At 51.9% G+C, this 17,630-nt stretch overlaps 1 long non-coding RNA gene across 2 annotated transcripts in view; it reads right to left on the bottom strand.

Moving 5' to 3' along the window:
* Positions 1-2,313: 2,313 nt before the first annotated feature.
* Positions 2,314-17,630, bottom strand: part of LOC110345598 (uncharacterized) — a 43,339-nt gene continuing 28,022 nt past the window's right edge. Inside the window, exons 4-7 of one of the 2 annotated variants that reach the window (XR_015452517.1) lie at positions 7,434-7,600; positions 7,135-7,233; positions 4,932-6,613; positions 2,314-4,560 (exon numbers count right to left, since the gene is read on the bottom strand). This is a non-coding gene — a long non-coding RNA (uncharacterized LOC110345598). Of the gene's footprint in view, positions 6,614-7,134; positions 7,234-7,433; positions 7,601-17,630 lie in introns of both variants that reach the window. The other variant, XR_002389029.2, reaches the window with a different exon arrangement.

Below are 17,630 nucleotides of genomic sequence, written 5' to 3'. Positions count from 1 at the left end.
TGATTTGTTCTTTTTAGCAAAAGATGGGGCCAACTGATTTGTGTCACCTGTGAGGATGAGACAGCCAGCCTGAAGTTTGGAGAGTGGAGACTTTGCTAAGGGCATTGAAAAGCATGTTCCAGGGGAACTCTCTAGAGCTGAAAATGAGTATTTGGCCTGGACACGATATGTTTTATTTGAAGTTGATGGTTGACGTTGAGGATCTAAAATTCTGAAATCTCTCCCCTTAGCCCGAAAGAGCTCACAAAAGTCAGTGTTGCAGTTGCAAATACTCATGGCCCAGCCACCCTCGGGTAGGAATCCTGAATAATTCCAGGGACAGAGAGAGAGAGAGAGAAAGACCAAGAAGGAATGCCCCAGAGGAACGACATGCAAATCACTTATTCAGTTATCATTTTATCCCCTTGAAAATTCCAGCACTGTCCAACTTTGCCAAAAACTGCTGAAAGACAATTCAAAGGAAAAGGCGTCTCCAGACCCACAGAGCTTCGACTACCAAGTTTTTGTCTTTATTAAGATTGGGAAATGACCAATTATGCTAATGAGAATAAATACAGATGAGCCCCCATTTATTTCTATTTGGTTCTCACTGTTGGCTTGGAACACATGGAAGAAAATAAGTTCACCCGTGCTATCTTTGCTCTGGTTGGTTGGCTTGTTTGTGTTGTTTTTTTCCCCTGGTACCGGGGATGGATCTCAGGAGCTTGCGCTTGAGAGGCAGGTGTGGCGCCACTGAGCTACATCCCGGGCCCTTGTCTGGTTTTGGAATGGGAGTTCACTGGGGAGAAATTGCCCCATTGGAAACTTGTGAAATGCCAGCCAATTAGAAAAAAGTTTCTATAACCTGAAGCAATATCCATGTAAAAGCAAACCAAAAATCTGGAGTGAATGAGGTTCTTAAATACGTAATGTTTTAAAATTAAAATACTGTGCTCTTTCTTGGTGAAAAGATAACCTGGTTTAAGAGACAAAAGAAAAGAATATAGGCAGAGACAGGGCACAAAAATTAAGATCCCCCCCCACTTGCCTTAAAAATATTTGTTGGAGGAGGAGGTGCATTAGGGTGCCATTCAGAAACATGGAAGTGAATCCATTCTTGGAAATTTCTCCCAAGGAAATCATTTGAATAATAATCTAATGATAATTTGATCAAACTTTTACAAGTCTGTACACGTGCATAGGTGGGTGCTTATTGCTTCATGACTTGCAGTATTCCGAAGGGGCTGGACTATTCCACAGGCCGGGGTGCTCTGCTGAGAAGGCATGGAAATGGGGTGAGGACAGGGAGGACTGGAGGCAGGGAGGTGGTGAGATGAGGAGGCAGATTAGGAGATATTCAAGGCTCGTTTAAATGTGAATAGGGGGGCGGAAGGAAGAAGAATCTAGAATGAGATTCAGAGCAGATAGTGATGCAACCGCAGGCCAGACAGGGATACCAGTGAGTGCTGGGTCCGCCTGCATGGAGGAGTTGGCAGTTCTGTTCGGGGCACGAACAGCCCAAAATGATGACATCCACCAATGGAAAATTCGGGCCTCAGCTGAGGCAGGAAGGTGACTGGACATAACTTTCTCCTTTTCCAGAGAAATATCTAAGGTCATCAGGGACTTCCTTCTCCTTTGTCCTACTTGGTCCTTATCCTGCTAAGTCTTTCAGAGACATCTTCTGTGTCTGAATGTGCACATTCTCCACCCCACCTCTGTGCTGGGGCCAAGGCAGGAGATTAGGGCATAGCAAACAGGCTGTGCAAATGGGTGGGACCTGCCAATCACAGATATCCAGGAGACATGGACCCAAGCCCTTACCTGGAGCCAATCAGAAAGTGCCATCTTCAACTCTTCTCACTAGAACTCAGGCAGGTTTTTGATAGGACGACCTAGATATGACTCCAGGCCGAGGAGTGAGGGACACAAAAGGTGGCCTTCATTAAGATCCTGGCCACTGGGTGTTCTTCTCTTTCACACTGGTTGCTCTCACCCTGTAGAGTGCACTTCTTTTCCTTCTTTTAAGTGGTTCATGCTCACGCTACAGAGCAGGTTTTTTTCCCCTACCTTGAATAAATGCAAAACCTTGCTGCTTTTTGCACTTGTTTTGTTCAATTCTTTGTGCAGGACAAGAAGAACTCAGAAAGAATCTTTAGAAGGAGACTCCAGACCCCCGAACCTGGTAACAGCCTCAAACCTAGGGCCCTTTCACATGCTAGGCACTGAGCTACACTCTGACTCTGTTCCCCTTTTCTTACTCTACATTTGTCTCTTATTTTGTTTAAAAACATCATTTCAAAGTATATTTCTTTCTGAGTAATCCATCTTTATTTTAGGGGTAAAAAGCAAGAAAAAATACAGACAATTAACAAGAAAAAAAAAGTCACAGAGCATTCTGGGGTAGATTAGATGCTTTCCATTCTCATAATTCCTGTGTGACCAGCACCTGACCAGGCCGGGCTTTCTGTCTGTCACACACACTCTGCGTGGCTTCTTCCAAGTAACACTGGCCCCAGTTAGGGTTAAATGGTCACTTGTTTCTGGGTCCTGCATTTAATTCACAGGACCCTTTTTTTGGTACTGGAGATTGATCTCAGGACCTTGCACTTGCGAGGCGGGCAACAGAACCACTGAGTTAAAACTCCAGTCCCTAAATGATCACTTGTGTTGTTCCTTCTCCACAAAACCAAGTGCTTTAATGAAGACATTTGTATAATTGCATTTTTTAACCAAAATGAGATCAATTGGTAGATAGTTTTAAGACTAATTTTTCTCTTGTATTGATATATTGGGAACAATCTTTACTCATGTGTCTTCGTTTGTTTTCTGCTGTTATAATAGAATCCCACCAACTGGGTAAATTATAAACACGGAAGTTTATTTGGCTCATGATTCTGAAGGCTGCAAAGTCCAAGAGCATGGTGGGAGCACGTGACAGGGCCTCTGGGCTGGGTCATCCCATGGCATAAGGCAAGGCAGTGAGCACATGGGGCCAAACCCATCTTCTTTATGGGGATCCCACTCCCACAGAAACAGGACGAATCCACCTCTTCATCCCATCACAATGGCAATTGTGTCTCAGCTTGAGTGTTGGAAGGACATTCACATCATGGCACCATGACAGCCCATACGCTGCCGCCTATTGTGTTCAACCGGGTGACGGAGCCAAAGTTTATTTCCATTCCTTATTCTTGATATGGAAACTACGTCCAAGCTTTCTCTAATCTGCTGCTTTGGATATTTTTATACATACGTCTATGCCTGCTTGTTTGTCTTCTAAAATTGGAAGCAGAGGGTCAAAGAATATGCCAAATTTTCAGCTTTGGAAAGTGGAGGCTGGCGAATTATCTTCCAAAACATCTATCAGTTTATAGTTCCAAGTTTCTGCTTTTCTTTTGCTTGTTATAAAAGTCTTGCGCATTGATGATAGAAGGTTTAGAGAATACAGAAAAAGCATGTAAGGTGTCTGGGGTTCCAGCAGGTAGCTTTCTGCCCTGCAGGAGAATTCTCTGCGTGTTTGGTCTGTGCAGACAAACGTGAGTTCAGCTTCATCTGGAGTCCCACACTTCCCACTTCCTAGCTCTGAGGGCTTCCGCGAGAGCCTCCCATCTCCAGACTTCCGTTTCCTCCAGCTGGAGACACAGGAGGACGTGTCCCTGGTGTCATGGGGATGCCTGGCACAGTACCTCACTCCCCGTCACTGTCTGCCCCTTGCTTCTTCCCCCGAGTTGTCGCTTGGGTCAAGGCAACCTGCCTTCCAGCCTGTCTTTTACCTGGACCTCACCCTGCCACTGCAGTCTGTCACCTCCGCCAGTCAGGCTGGAGGGAGTTCCAAGTTCCTCCTTCCTCACCTGCCTGCCCTGGTCCTGCCATCTGTCCCCCGAGGGACCCATGGTTAACTGGTTCCCAGCACTTCTGTTACCCCGTCTTTCGGGGTGCAGCTGGAGCCAGATGGCACTTGGTGTGAGTCCTGGCCCTGCCGCTTGACGCAGCCACTGTGAGCTGTCGCTGCCCTCCCTGAGCCTCAGTTGCTTCTTCTGTAAGATGGGCTGATAGCGCACCTGCCACTTAGGGCCATGGCTCTGACAGCACAGGTGACAGTGCCGGTGAGTGCCTGGTGTCACACGACTGGTCACAGGGTGCTCTCCGGGGGAGGCTGGGATGAGTCCCATAGTCATTATCCTTGCCATCGCCAGCTGCCACTGTCCATCAACCCTAGTTCAGCCCTCGTGCGGCACGGACAAGGCCCCCAAAGAGGCCCCGCCTCGGCTTCCTCCAGGCCTGATCCCAGGGATCGGATGAGCTCTGCAGGCCAGTCCGGAGCGTGTCACTGTCTGCTCCCAGCCCCTTCTCCGAGAGCCCCACCCCTCCGTGAAGGGTGCCCCCAAGAAGCCCGCCTCTGTCTGTGGCTGCAGCCCCGCCCTGCCCACGCGGCGCCCCGAGAGTGTCTTCCCCGGTACCCGTCTTCCAAGCAGCCTCTGGCACTGCCCAGGATGTCATGCTCCACCACGAGGTCCTTCTCCATGGCGACAGTGGTGGCCGCCTGCCCAGGCTGCCCTCGGTTGTGTGTTCACTGTCCTGGTAATAGATGACGTTTTTCTGGGATTCGGACGCACAAACGTTTACCCAGGGGCCAAGGGTTTCAGAGAGTGGTCACCTTTCTCAGGACTTGTCCTGAGCATCTCGGACAAAGTCTCTGAGGCAGCCGTGCCTGCGACCGACAGTGCCGGGGACTGTTTCCCATCCGGGGACAGGTGAGGGGCTGCCCATGTCCCCGGGCAGGGTACCTAGCTCTGCCCTCCAGAGAGGGGTGGAGCTCTGGCCTGGGCTCCCCTGTCCCCCGCTAGAGGCATGTTAAACGTCAAGTCAATCTGTTTGGTCCTGTTCCCCATGACTAGTGCGGAAGTGGGTGGCTGACTTACCACTGCGAGCTAAGGAATGTCACGTACCCTCCGAGGCTGTCGATCCCAGAAGTGCAGCATGGCCAGGGCTGCTGAAAGGAGGGGTGACTCAGAGTTCCTGGCAGTCCAGGGCTCCCTGCGAAGTGCGAGTTCTCAGGACAGGGTCACCTCCCCGCTGGGGCTACTGTGGCCTTGCCGGTGCAGAGCAGCGGGGAGAGGTCCACAGGGGTCAGGGCCAGGAGCCCGCTGCCTACGTGCAGATTCTTAGCTGTTCGGGTGTCTGCAGAGGGGGTGTTTCAGGGAGGAAGTCAGGGTGGTGTCGGCCCAACCCAGCTCTGCCACCCCTGCCTGTGGCCCTGATGCTGTCCCCAAACTGGCTCCTGCGCCGGCGTCACCTCCCTCTTCTATCAGAGGTCACAGGGCTCAGCTCCCATCTGCCTGTTCCTTCCAAGTCTTCACACTGCCTCCCTCATCCTCCAAATTGAACATTTTCCTAATAGAAAGACCTGGAAAAATTATTTCAAGGGCAAGAATCTGGCAGCTGTCCCTGAGAATGAAGCCCAGCTCTGCCCGGGTTTTATGACATTCCACAGAGGAGCCACCTGCTTCTTCTGCCCACCTCCAGACTCGCAGCCACTGGGCTATGAGCCGTGGGCCCTGCCCAGTCCTAGGCTGCACTGCAAAGGCCTCCTTGCACCCTTGTCCCCAATGCCCCAGCCCCAGGTCCCCTCTGGCTGGCTTGTTGGGGTCGCTGTCCTGGGACCAGCAGCCTGAAGGCTCTTATTTCCAAACACACGCTTACTCGCCAGGAAGAAAGCAAACCCAGTTTGTCAAGGTCGCTAACAAGCATCGCCCCGCCAGTGGTGGGATGTGCTCACTCGGGCTTTAGATGTCCCCGAGGTTCTCCCCGAGCAAAACCGGGTTTGCACGGTCCAGGAGCACGGAAAGAAGCAGACAGGCATGGAGCTCCCGCACTCGCTGTTGCTCGAACCATCCCTGCCCTGCCTCGGTGGGAGATGCACAGGGGAAGTGGCCATGTTCCCTGCACTGCCTGCCTGGGGCAGGGATGTGGAGCCATCGCATGTGGGGTGCAGGGGCTCCCAGGCCTGGGCTGGTCCAGCTCCCGCTTCCTGCTGCAACAGTCCGAGCATTGGTGCGCTCCGCCCTATGAATCTGAAAACCAGGACCAGGAACAGCCCCCGTGTCGCAGCTGTGATCGGGGCCAAATCAGGACTGAACCGCATCCTTCTCCCAAGTGCCCGGGACAGGCCACAGCCTTGTGATACGCCGTGCACGTGAATAACACCCATGTCCCTCGCTGGGGCTGTGACCACAAGGGGTGCTTCCCGTCGTGGGACTCACCATCTGACAGCCTCAGGGCCTCCAGGTTTGCACTGTGGCCTCTAAGGGGTCAGTCCATGGGCTCCCCCGGGATGGTGTTAAACATGCTGGGGTCAGCAAAGGGCAGGGAGCCAGAGTCACATTTGAGGCTCGGCAGACACAGAGAGAAACAGCCAGGTCCTCAGATGAGGCCATATTCGCTGCAAAACTTGTATGTACCACATGAAAGCCTCGGACGAGGAGGCCAGGGCCCAAGGCAATTCTCTCCCACTCCCCTCAGGACTGCAGTGCCAAGGTGAGGTCGCTTTAAGGTGTGGTATCAGAGCTGTGGTGACGCTCAGGTAGGGCGCTCGCCTCACACGTGCAGGCCCTGGGTTTGATCTCCAGCGCTAAAAGAAAAAGAAAGAAGTGGGGCATGGTGGTGCACACCTATAATCCCAGCACTCTAGGAGGCTAGGGCAGGAGGTTTGCAAGTTCTAGCTCAGCTGAGGCAACTTAGTGACAGTGAGACTCTGTCTCAAAAAAAAAAAAAAAAAAGACAGGGTACAGCTCAGTGCAAAAGCCCTGTGTCCAATCCCCAGTAATGAAAGAAAGAAGAGAGGGAGAGGGAGAGAAACAGACTGAGCTCAATCTTTGGAACACCAGTAGAGACAGCCTATGCCCATTTCCTACCCCACCCAGGGACTGGGTGACCCCCCCACCCAAGACATTGCAGCCCAAAGCTGCAGGGTGTGTGGCTCACACTTCAGCCCACCTTCTGTGTGTGAGTCTCTGTCACAGGGGTCTGAGCAGCTGCCCACTGCCCACTGCCCACTGCCATGGCCAGTGCAGACATGAAGACTCCCTGTGCCCAGAGGGAACCCTGCCCTGGGACCTGAACGCTCCCTGACAGCTGTCTTGAGCTGAATACCTTTCTCTCTGACTCTGTGGTTCATAAGTCAAGTCCTGGGGGACTCTGGAGCTCAGGCAGATCTGGGGGGTGGTGCTCCAGGAGATCAGAGTTGGGTTCCTGGAGTTGAGGGCGGGATTCATGGTCTTTGAGAATCTCTGTGTCCTGGGGTGCACTCCACGAAACAGCAAATAAAGATCATGACAGACTGAGAGAGCGAGACCCTAGAGGAATAGAAAACGCCCTCCTCCGGCTTTGGGAAGGAAAGGCGGAGCTGGCTCTGCCTTGGGCCCGCATCCTTCCTCGGGGTGACACCTCACCTCCAGCCGGGCTGACTCGAGCCCTGCATTTCAGGGTTCGAGGGTTGCAGAGCAGATGACAGAGGCACGTGGGCTGTGACTGAGCTGAGGACTCTGGCATTCTTCAGGGTGGCCACCATGGCTTGAGGCCCACTGTCACCTGCTCCAAGAAGACTTGATTTTCCCACCTGCGAAAGGATGTCAGACACGATTTTCAAGGTCTTTTCTAGTTCTGAAAATGCCTGTGATTCCCAGCGCACAATAAAGCCCATGTTCAGCTCCGAAAACCCAGCGCCAGGGACAGCATGGGACCCTCTGGTTTCCGAAGACCATCCTGGAAGTCACTCGCCCAGCAGCTGGAATGCTTAGAATGAACAGCAGCTGGAAACAATGGAAGAGGACCTAGGGTCTGAAGTGTCATTTTATGATCTGGATTTACTGTGGGAGAAATTCACGCCATCTCAGGTCCTGGGCTTGGTGGGCACTGGGGTGGGAAGCTAGCGAATATCATTTCTGCCGTTGGCCAGGGTAGAATAAGGAAGGCCATGCGTTACTGGGAAATGAATCAAAGGCATAAGATTTAACTTAGCATCACATCCTAAATCAGGAAATGTTGAACTGACCCGGGGCCTATCGTGGGCTGTTTGTTTATACAGAGCTGCATGGGATTTAGGCACGCTGGGTGTTAGACTCATGTTGTTCTCTAGGAAATTATGGCAATGTGGTAGAGAGGGAAGTGACAGATTGGCAAATATCTCCCCTTCCAGATCATCGTGTCAAGTCTAAAGGCAACCAGAAAAGGAAAGAAATCCCGATCTGCATCCTGGTCATTGTAAAAATCCCCAGCAAAGAGGGCCAGGGATTTAGCTCAGTTGTTACCCTGCCTGCCTTGAAAACTCAAGGACCTGAGTTTGATCCCTGATACCAAAAAAAAAAGAAAAAAAAATCTGCAGCAAAGGACTGGGTTGTGTGTCCCGTGGGTGTTCCGGCACCTCAGCAATTCCCCATCTGTGCAGAAAATGAGCTCCTCCACCCTTCCAAGCCAACCCATAGAGACTGGAGAATCTGACCCACATTCAATGTCCTAAGATCTTTGTCACCCCACATCTGTGACAATTTTCCTTGAGTAAGAAGGAGACTCTTTCAACATTTCCTAAACATTTCCTTTCCCCCAAAGTTACACATAGGTCCTAAGAAACAGTACTATTACCTTATCGGTTTTAGAATTCTCACGGGTTCTAATCTGGAGGAGAGAAAGCTAGCGAACATACAGGAACCAGCGAAGATTACTTCTGAGATGTCAGTACAATGACAAGCACGCCCCACATGGAAGCCTACTTTTATTTGTATCTGCAGCACAGGATTTTAATGACACTGAAGCTGCCCACATTCCTGTCTGGTGTCCCCCAATGGGGCAAAGCATCCTCCACTGGAACGTACCACACTTGTTTGGCACCAGCACCTGGTGTTTGGAACCTGCTCACTGGGCCCGCAGGAGCCAAACTGTGTTTGTGGGTAGAGCATAGTCAGGATTTCAGAAACTGTGAGTTCAGATTGTCTGGCCAGGAGGCCATGAGAAAGAAAATAAGGGGAATATAATCTGGAGGAAAATTAACAAAAAGGCTTTAAAGAGTGCCTCCCGACACGAAAGGCTTAGCGAGATTTTAGTGCCTGATTGATTCTGGCCCAAACTGTTTCCCAAGGCAGTGGAGTTAGCAATGAAGGTACAGTCGGGCCTTGGTGTGCTCTGGGGATGGGTTCTAGGACGCACATCGATACTGTGTCCTGCGATGCTCAAATTCCTTATGTAAAGTGGTACAGCCAGACATGGTGCACAGGCCTGTAATCTCAGCACTTAGAAGCTGAGGCAGGAGGATTGCCATGAGTTTGAGGCCAGCCTAGACTACATAGCGAGAGCCTGCCTCAAAAAAACCAAAAAGAAAAAAAAGTGGCACAGTATTTGCTTAGAACCTATGCACGCCCCCATATACAGTAAATCCTCGACTTATAAACATTCGAGTGGTGAACTTTCACAGATATGAATGGACCTCGCCTTACACACATTCGTAGATTGCATGAACCACGACAGTAGCTCACATGTCTGCTGGACATTGTAACAGCTGTGCCGCCGGGTGCTTCCTGAAAGTGCAGTAGTGTACAGTGGTCCAGTGCTCAGCCAGAGCCCAGCATGTCGGGAAGCCGGAGGGAAAGCAGTGGTCATGTGCAGGGTACTGCAAGGGCGCGCATAGCAATATGCCTTGCGTATCTGTGTCAAAGGTGTGTAGGACTCACTTTGTCGGTCTTATGGATGAATCTGATTTATGAATGTTCTCCCAGAATGGAACTCGTTTGTAAACCAGGGACTTACTGTACTTAAATCAGCTCTGGATTACTTATAATACCTAATCCAACCTAAGTTCTATGTAAATAACTCTACTGTATTTTTCCCTAAATAACAACAAGAAAAGTCTGTATATGTTCAATACAGTCAGATTTTTTTTCAAATATTTTCGAAACCCTCAGATACTGTGGGCTGATTATATTTCCTCCTTTATTCCAAATGAAGGCTTAGCAGCAGATCCAAGCATCTTGAAAGAAAGGCAGAAGACAGAAGCTTCAACCCCCTTCAGCTCTCAGGAGATTTGTCTTATTTTACAGCAGGTGCAGTGACTTGGGGGCAAATGTTTGGCAAGGAGAAAGAAGATATTTTCTTCCGTTTGAGGATGCAAGAGGTAGGCAGTCCCAAGGCTTGCTTAGTTAGGAAGGATCTAGATAATTCCAGGATCAAACTTCTCCTACTGTGCCAGATAATCTCCATTGTCAACCTGACTAGATTGAGCTTCCTGGAGAAGTGATTGGATCACAGAAGTGTCATACTCAACAGTTGATTAATCCACTAATGTTCAGAATTGGATGTGCTGTTAGGACGTAGGGCCCAGCTGGAGAAGGGGGTCACTGAGGTTGTACCTTTGGAAGGTACATCTCTTGCGGGTGGCTCTTCCCCTGTGTTCCACCACACCTTTCTACCGTGATGTTTCTGCCTGGGAACAGCTGACCATGGACTGAATCCTCTGAAACCATGAGCCAAATTCAACTCTTCTGCTTTAAATTGTGGGTGTCAGAGTGTTTTGACCCAGTAACAGGAAGGCTGACCAATACACCCACTTTTCCTACACTGACACCTTTTGGATAAAGGTCTAAAACTTTCTGTATATGTTTTTTCAGGCACGACATCAGAAAAATTATTTTAACCCATTTTAGAGAACTATTGCCAGGAAAACGCAACAATAGGTAAGCTGGGAGAAATATTTTACTCTTAGGTAATTATCCCATAGTTGAGTACGATTGCGGGGCTCTGGGAAGTCTGTGTAGCATAAAGTTACAGCCTTTAGGCCAACTCATCTGATTAGGATATATTATTGGGGCATTACTGAACGTCCCATCTGGGGCCCACCAAGGACTAAAGCATAAGGAAACCAGACGGGGCATCAGCATGCCAGAGCCTGAATTTTCAACAGGGCAGAGAGCAGCTGGGAAGCCAAATGCTTCTGGTACTCTTTCTTGGCCCACTAGAGAAAGAATTTTTATTTTACTACGTACACATTTTCTTCCTTTCATTGGTAGTAAATTAGAACATTTTATAGCTCAAAGAATTTTTAGGGTTGTTCCAGTTGTTTCTCCTTTTACAGACACAGCAGGCCCTGAGGCTGCTGGGGCTGAGCAGGACCCAAGTTTTCTGACTCAGACCCTGGTCTGAAGGACTTGTCCAGCTCCACCCGGCTGGACTTCAGGCCGGGCTTCCTTACTGACAGCCATTGTCGTGTGGACATAATAGAGCGCACTTGCACATATGTAGATGTGGAGCCTATGACGTACTACATACTGTGTAGGCTAAGACACACACACACACACACACACACACACACACCTCAGCCTTGCTGTCCTCCACCCGCACTTCCTGTCACACTGGAAGGTCTTCAAGCAGCAGAGCACAGGGCTGTCCTCTCCTACCATACCAATGCCTTCTTCTGCAATCCCTCCCAGGCGCCCTGCCGGAGGCTGTTTGACAGCTAGCTTTTTAAAACTGTAAGTAGAAGGACAGCCCTAAAACAATGATAAAAGGCAGAACAGTAAATACACAAACCAGTGGCACAGCGGCTGATGGTCATTATCAAGTGTGATTACTGCACGTGATTTCATCGGCTAGACTTTTACAAGGCAGCTTGGTTTGTTTACGGCAGTGTCACCAGGAACACGTGAGCGTGAGCAATGCATTGTGCTGAGATGGTACGCCAGCTACGTCTTCTCTAGGCGACGGGAAGTCTTCAGCTGCATTATAACCTTACGGGAGGTAAGTCTTCAGCTGCATTATAACCAAGCGCTCAGTGGCCCATCATTGATTGAAGCATTGTTTTCAGGGTTTGATCATTTGGCCCTGAAACATCTGGTAGTCCCTGCTTATGTTGTCCCCTGCAGGGCCAGCAGGTAGCAAGACCACTCTTTTTCTGCCCTTGCTGAACTTGTGTCTTCCTCCTCCTCTTCCTCTTCCTCCTGCTTCTTCTTCTTCTGTGTTACTGGAGACTGAGCTAAGGTCTTTGCATGGAGCTATAATCCCCAGCCCTTTCGAGACAGGTTTCATAAGTGGCTAAGTTGCCAGGCTGGGCTCAAATGAGATCTCCTGCCTCAGTGTCCCAGAGTGTTATAATTACAGGTGTGCACCACCGTGCTGACTACCTTTTGTTGAAGCTTCCCAGCCGGCTCAGGTTCAGCCTCGTGTGCTGAGTGTGGAAGGGTTGAACTCAGGACCCTTCACCCCGGGACCATGGTACGGAAATGTAGGAAGCCAGTCACTGCCCACAGAGGCCGCCCCATGCTACGCGATCTCCCGTGTTTGTGCGCTGCAGTCTGCACTTCGATCTTGTGAAAGAGTCACCGAACTCCCACACAGCTAAGGGAAGGAGGGTTAGTAGGGGCAACCTCTTCTCCAGAGGGTGGTAGATCCAGGCTGCAAGCCCAGATTCTGAGGCTGGGGTTCGTGCCACTGCCCCTAGGGCTGTCTCAGAGAAACTGTGTCCTGGGCAGATGAACAAGGCAGGGGCTCAGCGCAGGAAGAAGCCGAAGTGGATTCCTGAAACCACAGAGGAAGCTGGTGTCACGCTTGGAGGATTGGACAAAAAGCCAGTTCTCAGACCTGGGGCACTGGGGCACAGCGCTGACCAGACATTTGCCCCCAATCCTGCGTGGGGCAGATTCGAATCACCATCCCAGGGCCTCTTCCCTGTGAATCCAGCCCAGCCTCTTCCTCAGGCTCCCATGGCCCCTGACTCCCAACAGATGGTATTATGCTGCAGCAGCTGCCTTTTAAACTCCTGGAGGACCAGGACAGCTGGACTGCCGGTCTTGTGGCCCCCAGAGGCCTAGGGAGTAAGTGTGCATCAGGGCACAGGCATGGTGTCCTTTATCTGAAAGCTTGGGGCCGCAAGCGTTGCAGAGTTTGGGTTTTTCCCCAATTCTGGAATATCTGCATATCCATAAAGACAAATTTGGAGTTGGCACCCAAGTCTAAAGAAAAAATTTATTTATGTTTCATAACACCTTATACACAGCCTAAAGGCAACATTATACAATATTTTTAATACTTTTGACTGTAGCTTGTCATGACAGTGGGTGTGGAACTTTCTATTTGTGGCATCTTGTCGATGCTCACAAAATTTCAGATTTTGGAGCATTTCAGATTTTGGATTTTCAGATTAGAGATGCTCAAGCTGTGTGCAGAGGAGCAAGCAGACAGTAAGGCTACTGGGGCATAATCCCGCCCCCTCACACCCCAACTGTGTCCCCCTGGGCAGGTTATGAAGCCCCTTTGCACCTTAGTTTCCTCATCTGTGAGATGGAGAAAACAACAGTGCCTGACTCAGGGTGGTGTGAAGATTCGTGGAGTTTGTCTAATGAAAGTGCTTGGAGCAGGGCCTGAACTCAGAAACAGAGTCACCTTTCATCCGCTCCATCTGTCAGACCTTGGGCAGTGTCCCCAGAAGCCACCTCCAGGGCCTCACTTGGGCTGGGGACACGCCGGCTTCCGAGTCAGCTGTTCCAGTTTTGGACGGCTCTGACTAAGAGAATTCTTCCTTGTGTTCCGCCAAAATCCATCTCCCTGCAACTCCCACTCATTGGCCCCGGCTCTGCCAGAAGGCAAATGTCAAAAAAATAGTCTTGAAAGAGAAGAAAGACGGAGAATGTAAATAATCCTGATGGAATCAGGTTGAAGGATGACAGGCTCGCCATTCTCAGGGCTGGAAGCCCAGAGCCGGCACTGACCGACCTCAAAGAGCTTTCAGTTCCCTTTGAAACTCGGCCAGTGTCCTCGGGCCCCTGCTTTCTTAGACAGGCATAAAACAACTCCTCTCTCCCTTCTTTCCAGCCGGGAGCCTGCTGCTGGCCTGGCAGGAGGCCTTGGGGAAAGTCACTTCATGTGCAAAGGTGACAGTCACAGGACCGGAGCCATGACCTCACCGCACTTCATACGTGCAGCGCAGCCTGTAATCACCGCGCACCGTGAGTGGGCAGCCAGGCGGCACGTGTGTCTGGCTCTGTTGACACAGCCTCCCTGGCGTCAGGTGTGAAATCACAAACGCGTCCCTCCCCTCCCCTCCCGGCGTCCTGCTTGAAGCTGGCGCGTGCACAGGGACATCGGATGGGTGTGGGCAGCCTGCACATTTGCAGCAGAAGTCAGTTAACACCCGGGGCACAGAGGGCTGGTGCAAGGCCTGCCGCTTGTGTTTACAGATCAAAAGTGACGGCTTTGGTGTCCTCGGGCAAGGTGGACAGCAGTACCAGTCACTGTCCCTCTAGCGCTCCTCGAGGGTCCTGTCTTTGCTGCCTGGCTTCCTAGGACTTGACCTAGAGCTCCCCAAGGTTCCCCCTCAAGGTTGAGGACTTACAGGCATCCCCAGCCCTACCCGGCCCAACAAGGGACAGAGGGCAGCGGGTCCTCCCCAGCCCTGCTGCCCAGGCACAGACGCATTCTGCCCAAGTGTGCCCTGCCCTTACCAGGGGACGATCCAGTTAGAGGGTCCCCTTATTCAAGGACATGCATTCCAAGGCCCTGTGGATGCATGAAGTCGTGGAGTTCCAAGCTCCATATATGTTTTCAGCTATGTGTGCATGCGCAGATTTAATGAATTTTCTCTTCCTTTCTTTCCTTCTCTCTCTCTCTTTCTCTCTGTTTTGGTACCGGGGATTGAACTCGGGACCTTGCACTTTCAAGGCAGGCATGGCGGAACCACTGAGCTAAATCCCCAGCCTTCTCTCTCCCTCTTTCTTTGTGTGTGTGTGCTACCTGGAGGCCGGTTCATGCTAGGCAAGCATTCTGCCACTGAGCGACATCCCAGCCCTTTTTATTTTATTTTGAGACAGGTTTTTGCTAAACTGTCTATGCCGGCCTCATCCATGTGATCCTCCTGCTTCAGCCTCTCAGGTAGCTGGGATTACAGGCGTGCACCACCAATGCCCAGTCAGCTTTTCTATCATAACTAAACACTTACATGGTGTCGTGCTGTGGCTGAAACTCTTGCAGTTTGAGATGGGACAGCAAAGGACACATTTCGTTTACTTCTTCACAATTCTGTTACCATCGATCTTAGCAACCTTAATGTGTGATTTCCCCCCTTCCTTATTAAATCAAGAACTTTCACCTTTTCACCCAAAGCAAGCACTTTCTGGCATATCTGAATCGCCAGTATTACTGCTCTTGTGCTTTGGGGCTGTTACTCAGTAAAGGTCACTGGGACACAAGCTGTGTGGGAGAGGGACAGTCCACCCGGCGGGCGAGAGGGCTGCCCAGTGACTAAGGCGGGTGACAGTTACAGTGTGGACGTGCGGGACAAAGAGACCATGGCACGTGAGCAGGCCGCATCCAGCTGTGTGCAATTTAAAACTCATGAACTATTTAGCTCTGGGACGTTCACTTACTATTTTCTGTCCGTGGGCTATTATCAACTCCCTCGTTGACCTCCTGACCTCAGCCTTTGCAGGAGACCCCAGGGAGGAAGGCCTGGGGGGAGGGCCTGGGCTGCGGCCCTGGGGGCCTCGTTTTATTTAAATTACAAGTCTGAGTTCTCCTCCCATCTGAGTCCCGGGACAACAGAGGTGGCCCCGAGCGTGGCCCCGAGCTACCGTAGCTCGTAGCTTGGAAGTGCCACATCTCCCAGGGTCACATGGCCAGGCCTGCTGCAGGGGCCACGTGGGGAGGCCACCTGGTGAGGGAAGTGAGCAGGGAGGCCCCGCCTCCGGTGGCTCTTGTGTTTCCGTGTGGTAAACGTCGGGTAGCGCCTTTGCTGGGTCCTCGCGCCATATTGGTCCTTCAGGCCTTGCAATCGGGCTCTGTCCCCCGAGACCCCTTCTGTGACTCCGAGGATCCGGGCCACCTCGCCCCTCTTTCCTCCCGCCGCTGCCGACCTGTCCAAAGGTTCTGGCCTTGCCCCTCCCTCCGGCCGCTGCTCGCAGTTTACCCAGGGCTTGCACTCCCTCCTGAGTCAGCACGGCACACCGACTCACGCTGGCAGGCTCCGGGTACAGGCTCTCGCCCGGCTCAGCCTTCCCCCCGGGACCCCCGACCTGGTGCTCCTGGCGGAGCCCTTCCCACCCCCATTCCTGCTTTAGACACACAGGTCCTGGCTTCCCGGGCTCAAACCGCTCACACGGCTCCATCTTTGTGTCCACTACGTCTTTTCTTTCCCGTGAAGTCCCCAGCCCTGCCATAGGAGATCTTCCAACTCCTGGGTCCGCCCTCTTCCCCCCAAAGCCCACAGAGGCTGGGGACTGACCAGGGTCTGGGCTCCGAATCCCACCCCGCCCTCTCCAGCTTCTCTTCCGGTTTCAGGCAGACAGGGCCTCCGCTTCCCCTCTCCGCAAGCTCTGCCACCACCTTCCAAGCCCCCGCCTCATCCCATTTCCGCTTCTTGACCTGGGCAGCCCGGACCTCTCAGGCCCCAATTGCTCGCTGGCAAGGCGAGGATGCTCGTGTCCGTCTTGTACACCCGTGCTAGGGAAGAAGGGAGGGATGCTGAGGAGGTGGCGATGGTGATGTGGCGGTGCTGATAATGAACCTGTCCCCAGCACCCCGTGGGTCAACCCAGAGAGCCTCCCTTCTCTCAGTGGCACACACAGCACTGCTGAGCCAGTCACGTTACCTGGTCCTTACACACTTGAAACCGGGTTAGAGTGCCGCCACCTCCTCAGGTGTACAGCTCATTCTTCCCTCGCTGGAGTCCACAAATGCATTTCTTGGCCCTCACTGACCTGTCCATGATGTGCTGAGTGGGACGATGCCCTGCCCAGCTCAAAAGCTCTGCTGGGATTCACCCCCCTTCCACTGTCCCTCGGCCTACACCTGGGTTCTGCTGAGCATCCACAGTGCCCAGGCTAGGTGACAATGATGATAGTGATGGTGAGGACAAAGCAGGAAGAAGAGAAGAGGTGGAGGGTGAAGAGGGAGAAGGAAAAGGAGAAGAGGAGGGGAGGAGCTCTCCCTTACTGAGCACATGCCATGTGGCAGGCACTGTCCGGAGGGCTTCTCCTATATGGACTCATTTACAGGTCTGCGTGTCCATGCTCATTTGCATACAGCGACCCATTTACATGTGCACGCTTTACATACACAGACACATTTACATGCTCATTGGCATATATGGACTCGTAATTCTTACTACCGCCTGTTTACTCCTCAGAGAACCCCAGTGGGGCTGGGGATGTGGGTCAGTAGTAGAGCCCTTACTTACCCAGCATGTGCAAGGCCCTGGGTTCAACTCCTAGCACTCCAAAAAACACAAAGCAAAACCCTCTGGCGAGGGGCAGCCTGTGTCCCTGGGATCGCGCTTGCTTGGGCTGAGGGGAAGGACAGGCAGGACAGGGATGACAGGGTAGGCTGAGGCAGGCTTCCAAGGGCAGAAGCAAGGCTGTGAGAGAGCCATGCCCTGCTTCAGCTGAGCCAGCAGGGAGTCCGGGAGCCTCGGGACCTGGGAGATAAGAAGGGCAGGCAGGGAAGGCCAGGCGAAGGAGGTGCGTGACTCAGGCTTCTGCCCTCCTGGACCTGGCCCGGGCCCAAGTAAGACCAAGGAACAGCAGCAGGGGTTGCGACCAACAGAAAGGTGGTGACCCTGGGTGGGGCCATGGTGTTCTGTTCAATTAAATTTATGTGTGGTTTTGAGGAATGCTTTA

This window comes from Heterocephalus glaber, unplaced genomic scaffold, assembly GCF_053883595.1.
Source record: "Heterocephalus glaber isolate CG9 unplaced genomic scaffold, H.glaber_assembly_v1.0 deba00001447, whole genome shotgun sequence".
Lineage (NCBI taxonomy): Eukaryota > Metazoa > Chordata > Mammalia > Rodentia > Bathyergidae > Heterocephalus > Heterocephalus glaber.
This window is presented reverse-complemented; position numbering and strand designations above follow the sequence as displayed.